Raw genomic sequence first — 7270 nt, forward strand, 5'->3', positions numbered from 1 at the left:
CTGTTTCGAATGCGATATATGTATGTGTGTGTTGCATCTCATGGCAATATGAACTACTGCCTTTCATGGAAAACGGTTCTAGAATTTTGTCATTTAAAAAATTATCTATTTTTTCCCCTATGTGTATCGAGAACAAGTAACGTTAGAAACAAGTTCAAGCTGTATGGCTAGTAACTATGTAGAAAAGTTAACGTTAGCTTTGGCTTTGATTTGTTAGGATCCCATTAGCTAACGCTAATGGATGGCGACAGCTAGTCTTACTGGGGATCGACACAACGAAAATACATTACAGACAAAATACTTTACAATTTACATACATTTAAAAACATTAACGTGTAGTGTGTGTGCATCTATCAGTTACATGACAGTACATGCACACAAAAGGTCACATGGGGCCCTTACAAAAAAAGATTGCCGTTTTGAAACTGCAGTAAAAGTTGAGTAACTGCAGTCAGTCAACTGGAGTTTTGGACGCAGTAATTAAAATGGCATGTATGCTGTTCTTTGTATGCCATTTTAATATTTGAGAATTAACCAATGATATTAGGCCACTCTTGACCATGATTACAGACACCTGTGTGTCTTTTGACACTATATAAACGAGTAATCCCGTAGTGTTTGTGATTATACCCTGACGAAGACAGCTTGGCTGTCGAAACGTTGGACATTACATTTTTGCATCTGAGCTCCTAGAGTGTGTGGCTCTCCTTTATTTTCAAATGTATTTCATACCATTCTATGTCATTTCACATGACTGGAGACTTTGGGATAATATTTTTTAATACAGCACAGATGATCAGAATGGCAGGCTACTTTGACACTGACAAACTGAGATCAATAAAATTACCTTGTCTTGAATCCATCAATAGCCCAGACCTAGGAGTGTGGAGACATATAATATTGTAGGCTACAATATGAGTAGGAAATATAGTCCTAAAAATGCTTTCCAGTTTCACAATCTCACCCAATGATGCGCAGCTCACTTGCTGGTGATGGCTGATTCTCTCTGCCAAAAGCCTCTCTCTCTCTTGGAAGTTGACCAAATATTTTAGCCTACAGCAGTCTTCTCTTTTCAGCAGGAGCCATTTGCTTTCCTGTGTTTCCCTTGATTTGTATTTTTAATATTTCGAAAGACCTGTTATGTCTGCGTGATGTTTTTTCACTGTCAGATTTGCTGTTCAAAACTTCAAAACTGTATTCTATTTTCTGTGTATCAGAGCAGAGGGAGAGAGATCATAGAAAGTGAATCTCATTCTAGTTATTTGAGAGATACTGGCGCGCTTCTCATACAGCCAAGGCCACGCATTGGTCTCAAACATAGGTTACAATGTTGTGCACAACATAAACCCTTAGAATATTAGGCCAAGAGTGAAAATCTATTTTTCACTGTTTTTTTGTGGGGGTGTGAAAATTAATGAAGAGACAACTCAAATTAATTTTGATCGCTTCTGTAAAAACATTTGACATTTAAAAAAGTGAAAATTATTTTTCATGCCACCAAAGGTAACAAATCCATCCAAATAGCTTCTTCACCTGTCTTGTCACCACCCCCCACCTGGTATCTCCTGTTTTTCTCATTATCCCGTGTATTTATACCTGCGTTTTCTGTTTGTCTGTTGCCAGTTCGTCTTGTCTCGTTAAGTCCTCCTAGCGTATTTTCCGTGTGTTACCGTTTTCGGCCCCGTGTGGCTCAGTTGGTAGAGCATGGCGCTTGCAACGCCAGGGTTGTGGGTTTGATTCCCACGGGGGGCCAGTACAAAAAAAGAAGAAAAAATAAATAAATGAATGTATGTATGTACTTGTAAGTCGCTCTGGATAAGAGCGTCTGCTAAATGACTTAAATGTAAATGTAAATGTATATGTTTTCACCATGACAGTGTACAATCTAAGGGTACACCAAGTAATTTAGTCTCCTCAACTTGTTCAACAGCCACACCATTCATTACCAGATTCAGCTAAGGTCTAGAACTTCAAGATGGCGCCGACAGAGATTGTCGCCTCGCATCAGGTCCTTAGTGAACTATGCAGTTATTTGTTTTTTTTAATGTATTATTTCTTACATTGTTAGCCCAGAAAATCTCAAGTGTTATTACATACAGCCGGCACTCACGAGACTCCCAGTTACACAATAAATGTTATTTTTGTTCGATAAATATGACTTTTATAACAAAAAAACGCCATTTGGGTTGCACGTTATGTTCAGAAAACCAAAGCCTCGTTCCGTTCGACGAAAATTCCAAAAAGTATCCGTAATGTTCGTAGAAACATGTCAAATGTTTTTTATAATCAATCCTCAGGTTGTTTTTAACAAACATAATCGATAATATTTCAACCGAACCGTAACCTATTCAATAAGAGAGAAAAGAAAATGGAGAGCTACCCTCTCGCGCGCAGGAACTAATCAGAGGACACCTGACTAGTTTTGAAAAATCTCTCTCATTTTTCAAAATAAAAGCCTGAAACTATGTCTATAGTCTGGTCACAGCCTGAGGAAGCCATTGGAAAAGGAATCTGGTGGATACCCCTTTAAATGGAAGAAAGACGGGCCAGGAAACACAGATAAAAAAAAATAAAAAACACGTCCGGGTTAGATTTTCTCAGGTTTTCGCCTGCAGAATCAGTTTTGTTATACTCACAGACAATATTTTGACAGTTTTGGAGACTTTGGAGTGTTTTCTATCCTAATCTGAAAATTATATGCATATTCTACGATCTGGACCTGAGAAATAGTCCGTTTACCTTGTGAACGTTATTTAAAAAAAAAAGAAGAATAATTTTAAAAAACGATTTCAAAAAAACTTAACGTAAAAAGCAAACCATGCAATAATCTGAGTATGGCGCTCAGACGACAAATCAACCCAAAGAGATATCCGCCATGTTGGAGTCAACATAAGTCAGAAATAGCATTATAAATATTCACTTACCTTTGATGATCTTCATCAGAATGCACTCCCAGGAATCCCTGTTCCACAATAAATGTTTGTTTTGTTCGATAATGTCCATCATTTATGTCGAAATTCCTCCTTGTTGTTTGCGCGTTCAGTACACAATCTAAACTCACGACGCGCGTGCAAGTCCAGCGGAAAGTACGGACGAAAAGTCCAAAACGTTCCGTTACAGTCCGTAGAAACATGTCAAATGATGTATAGAATCAATCTTTAGGATGTTTTTAACATAAATCTTCAATAATGTTCCAACCGGAGAATTCCTTTGTCTTCAGAAATGCGATGGAACGCAGCTAACTCTCACATGAACGCGCATGGTCAGCGCATGGTAAGCTCGTGGCACTCTGTGAGAGACCTTACTCAATCTCCTCTCATTCGCCCCCGCTTCACAGTAGAAGCATCAAACAAGGTTCTAAAGACTGTTGACATGTAGTGGAAGCCTTAGGAAGTGCAACATGACCCCATTTCCACTGTATCTTGGATAAGCAAAGAGTTGAAAACCTACAAACCTCAGATTTCCCACTTCCTGGCTGGATTTTTTCTCAGGTTTTTGCCTGCCATATGAGTTCTGTTATACCCACAGACATAATTTAAACAGTTTTAGAAACTTCAGAGTGTTTTCTATCCGAATCTAATAATAATATGGATATCCTAGGATCTGGGCCTGAGTAGCAGGCAGTTTACTCTGGGCATGCTTTTCATCCGGACGTGAAAATACTGCCTCCGGACTGTGAAAATACTGCCCTACCCCAAAGAAGTTAAAGAGGAGTCCGTAATTTGCATTCTAATCATCATGATCTTTTCCTCAAAGAAGTTCATGAATTTATCACTGCTGAGGTGAAAGCCATCCTCTCTTGGGGAATGCTGCTTTTTAGTTAGCTTTGCGACAGTTTCAAAAATACATTTTGGATTGTTCTTATTTTCCTCAATTAAGTTGGAAAAATAGGATGATCGAGCAGCAGTGCGGGCTCTTCGATTCTGCACGGTACTGTCTTTCCAAGCTAGTAGGAAGACTTCCAGTTTGGTGTGGCAGCATTTCAGTTCCAATTTTCTGGAAGCTTTCTTCAGAGCTCGGGTATTTTCTGGGAGTCTGGAAGGGTATCTAGGAATCTTTGGGTTGTCTGAGAATTTATAGCAGGACTTTTGATGAACCTTGGTTTGGGTCTGAGCAGATTATTTGTTGCGATTGCAAACGTAATAAAATGGTGGTCCTATAGTCTAGGATTATGAGGAAAAACATTAAGATCCACAACATTTATTTACAAAACTAGGTTACAAAACTAGGTCCAGAGTATGACTGTGGCAGTGAGTAGTGTCCGGAGACATGTTGGACAAAACCCACTGAGTCGATGATGGCTCCGAAAGCCTTTTGGAGTGGGTCTGTGGAGTTTTCCATGTGAAATTAATTTCACCAAAAATGTGAATATTATCTGCCATGACTACAAGGTCCGATAGGAATTCAGGGAACTCTGCTGGAACGCTGTATATGGCCCAGGAGGCCTGTAAACAGTAGCTATAAAAGTGATTGAGTAGGCTGCATAGATTTCATGATTAGAAGCTCAAAAGACGAAAATGTCATTTTTTTTGTTGGTAAATTTAAATTTGCTATCGTAAATGTTAGCAACACCTCCGCCTTTGCGGGATGCGCGGGGGATATGGTCACTAGTGTAACCAGGAGGTGAGGCTTCATTTAACACAGTAAATTCATCAGGCTTAAGCCATGTTTCAGTCAGGCCAATCACATCAAGATTATGATCAGTGATTAGTTCATTGACCATAACTGCCTTGGAAGTGAGGGATCTAACATTAAGTAGCCCTATTTTGAGATGTGAGGTATCACAATCTCTTTCAATAATGGCAGGGATGGAGGACGTCTTTATTCCAGTGAGATTGCTAAGGCGAACACAGCCATGTTTAGTTTTGCCCAACCTAAGTCGAGGCACAGACACGGTCTCAATGGGGATAGCTGAGCTTACTACACTGACTGTGCTAATGGCAGACTCCACTAAGCTGGCAGGCTGGCTAACAGCCTGCTGCCTGGCCTGCACCCTATTTCATTGTGGAGCTAGGGGAGTTAAAGCCCTGTCTATGTTCGTAGATAAGATGAGAGCACCCCTCCAGCTAGGATGGAGTCCGTCACTCCTCAACAGGCCAGGCTTGGTCCTGTTTGTCAGTGAGTCCCAGAAACAGGGCCAATTATCTACAAATTCTATCTTTTGGGAGGGGCAGAAAACAGTTTTCAACCAGCGATTGAGTTGTGAGACTATGCTGTAGAGCTCAGTCTCGACTCCTTCCTATGCAGCGATTGAGTTGTGAGACTATGCTGTAGAGCTCAGTCTCGACTCCTTCCTATGCAACTGGGTCCTGGACTTTGACGGGCCGCCCCCAAGTGGTGCAGGTAGGAAACAACATCTCCTCCCTGCTGATCCTCAACATTGCGACCCCACAAGGTTGTGTTCTCAGCCCTCTCCTGTACTCCCTGTTCACCCATGACTGCTTGGACATGTACGCTTCCAACTGAATCATCAAGTTTGCAGACACTACAGTGGTAGGCTTGATTACCAACAACGACGAGACGGCCTAAAGGGAGGAGGTGAGGGCCCTTGGAGTGTGGTGTCTGGAAAATAACCTCTCACTCAATGTCAACAAAACAAAGGAGATGATCGTGGACTTCAGGAAACAGCAGAGGGGGCACCCCTCCATCCACATCAATGGGACAGTAGTGGAGAAGGTGGAAAGTGTTAAGTTCCTCGTTGTACACATCACAGACAAACTGAAATGGTCCACCCACACAGACAGCGTGGTGTAGAAGGCGTAACAGTGCCTCTTCAGCCTCAGGAAGCTGAAGAAACTTGGCTTGTCACCTAAAACACTCACAAACTTTTACAGATGCACAATCGAGAGCATCCTGACGGGCTGTATCACCGCCTGGTACGGCAACTGCACCGCCCTCAACCGCAAGGCTCTCCAGAGTGTAGTGCGGTCTGCACAACGCATCACCGTGGCCAAACTACCCTCCCTCCAGGACACCTACAGCACCAGATGTCACAGGAAGGCCAAAAAGATCATCAAGGACAACAACCACCCGAGCCACTGCCTGTTCACCCCGCTACCATCTAGAAGGCGAGGTCAGTACAGGTGCATCAAAGCTGGGACCGAGAGACTGAAAAACAGCTTCTATCTCAAGGCCATTAGACTGTTAAACAGCCATCACTAACATAGAGAGGCTGCTACCAACATACAGACTCAAATCTCTGGCCACTTTCATAAATTGACTTAATAAAGGTATCACTAGTCACTTTAATAATGTTTACATATCCTACATTACTCATCTCATATGTATATACTGTATTCTATACCATCTACTGCATTTCACCTATGCCACACGGCCATCGCTCCGCCATATATTTTTATGTACATATTCTTATTAATTCCTTTACACTTGTGTGTATAAGGTGGTTGTTGTGAAATTGTTAGATTACTTGTTAGGTATTACTGCATTGTCGGAACTAGAAGCACAAGCATTTCGCTACACACTCACACACAACATCTGCTAGCTATGTGTATGTGACCAATACAATTTGATTTGATTTGTAAGGAATGATTTGTACCAAATACAATGCTGTAGTAACTACTTTAATGTTTAACTATTTTTTAATTGGCAAGATTAGCAAACTTACGCATGCCATGCTAGAAACAAACGCTGACACTACACATCCAAGTATATCTGAGCAAATTATGAAAGACAAGCATTGTAATTTTGAATTCCGTAAAGTAAGTGTGGAAGAGGTGAAAAGATTATTGTTGTCTATCAACAATGACAAGCCACCAGCTGACAACTTGGATGGAAAATTACTGAGGATAATACGTGTAGGCATCTAGGAGGAGCAATTGCCACTCCTATTTGCCATATCTTCAATTTAAGCCTACTAGAAAGTGTGTGCCCTCAGGCCTGGAGGGAAACAAAAGTTATTCCCCTACCTAAGAATAATAAAGCTCCCTATACCCTTAGTAAACTTTTATAATGTTATTTTACAGTTAACAAATTGACAACAGACTTTCAGCACGCTTAAAGGGAAGGACATTCAAGAAGCACAGCACTTACACAAATGACTGATGATTGGCTGAGAGAAATTGATGATACAAAGATTGTGGGAGCTGTTTTGTTAGACTTCAGTGTGGCTTTTGACATTATCGATCATAGTCTGTTGCTGGAAAAAAGTATGTGTTTTGGCTTCACACCCCCTGCTATATTGTGGATAATGAGTTACCTGTCTAACAGAACATAGAGAGTGTTCTTTAATGGAAGCCTCTCCAACAAAATC

This window comes from Salvelinus fontinalis, chromosome 1 (genome assembly GCF_029448725.1).
Source record: "Salvelinus fontinalis isolate EN_2023a chromosome 1, ASM2944872v1, whole genome shotgun sequence".
NCBI lineage: Eukaryota > Metazoa > Chordata > Actinopteri > Salmoniformes > Salmonidae > Salvelinus > Salvelinus fontinalis.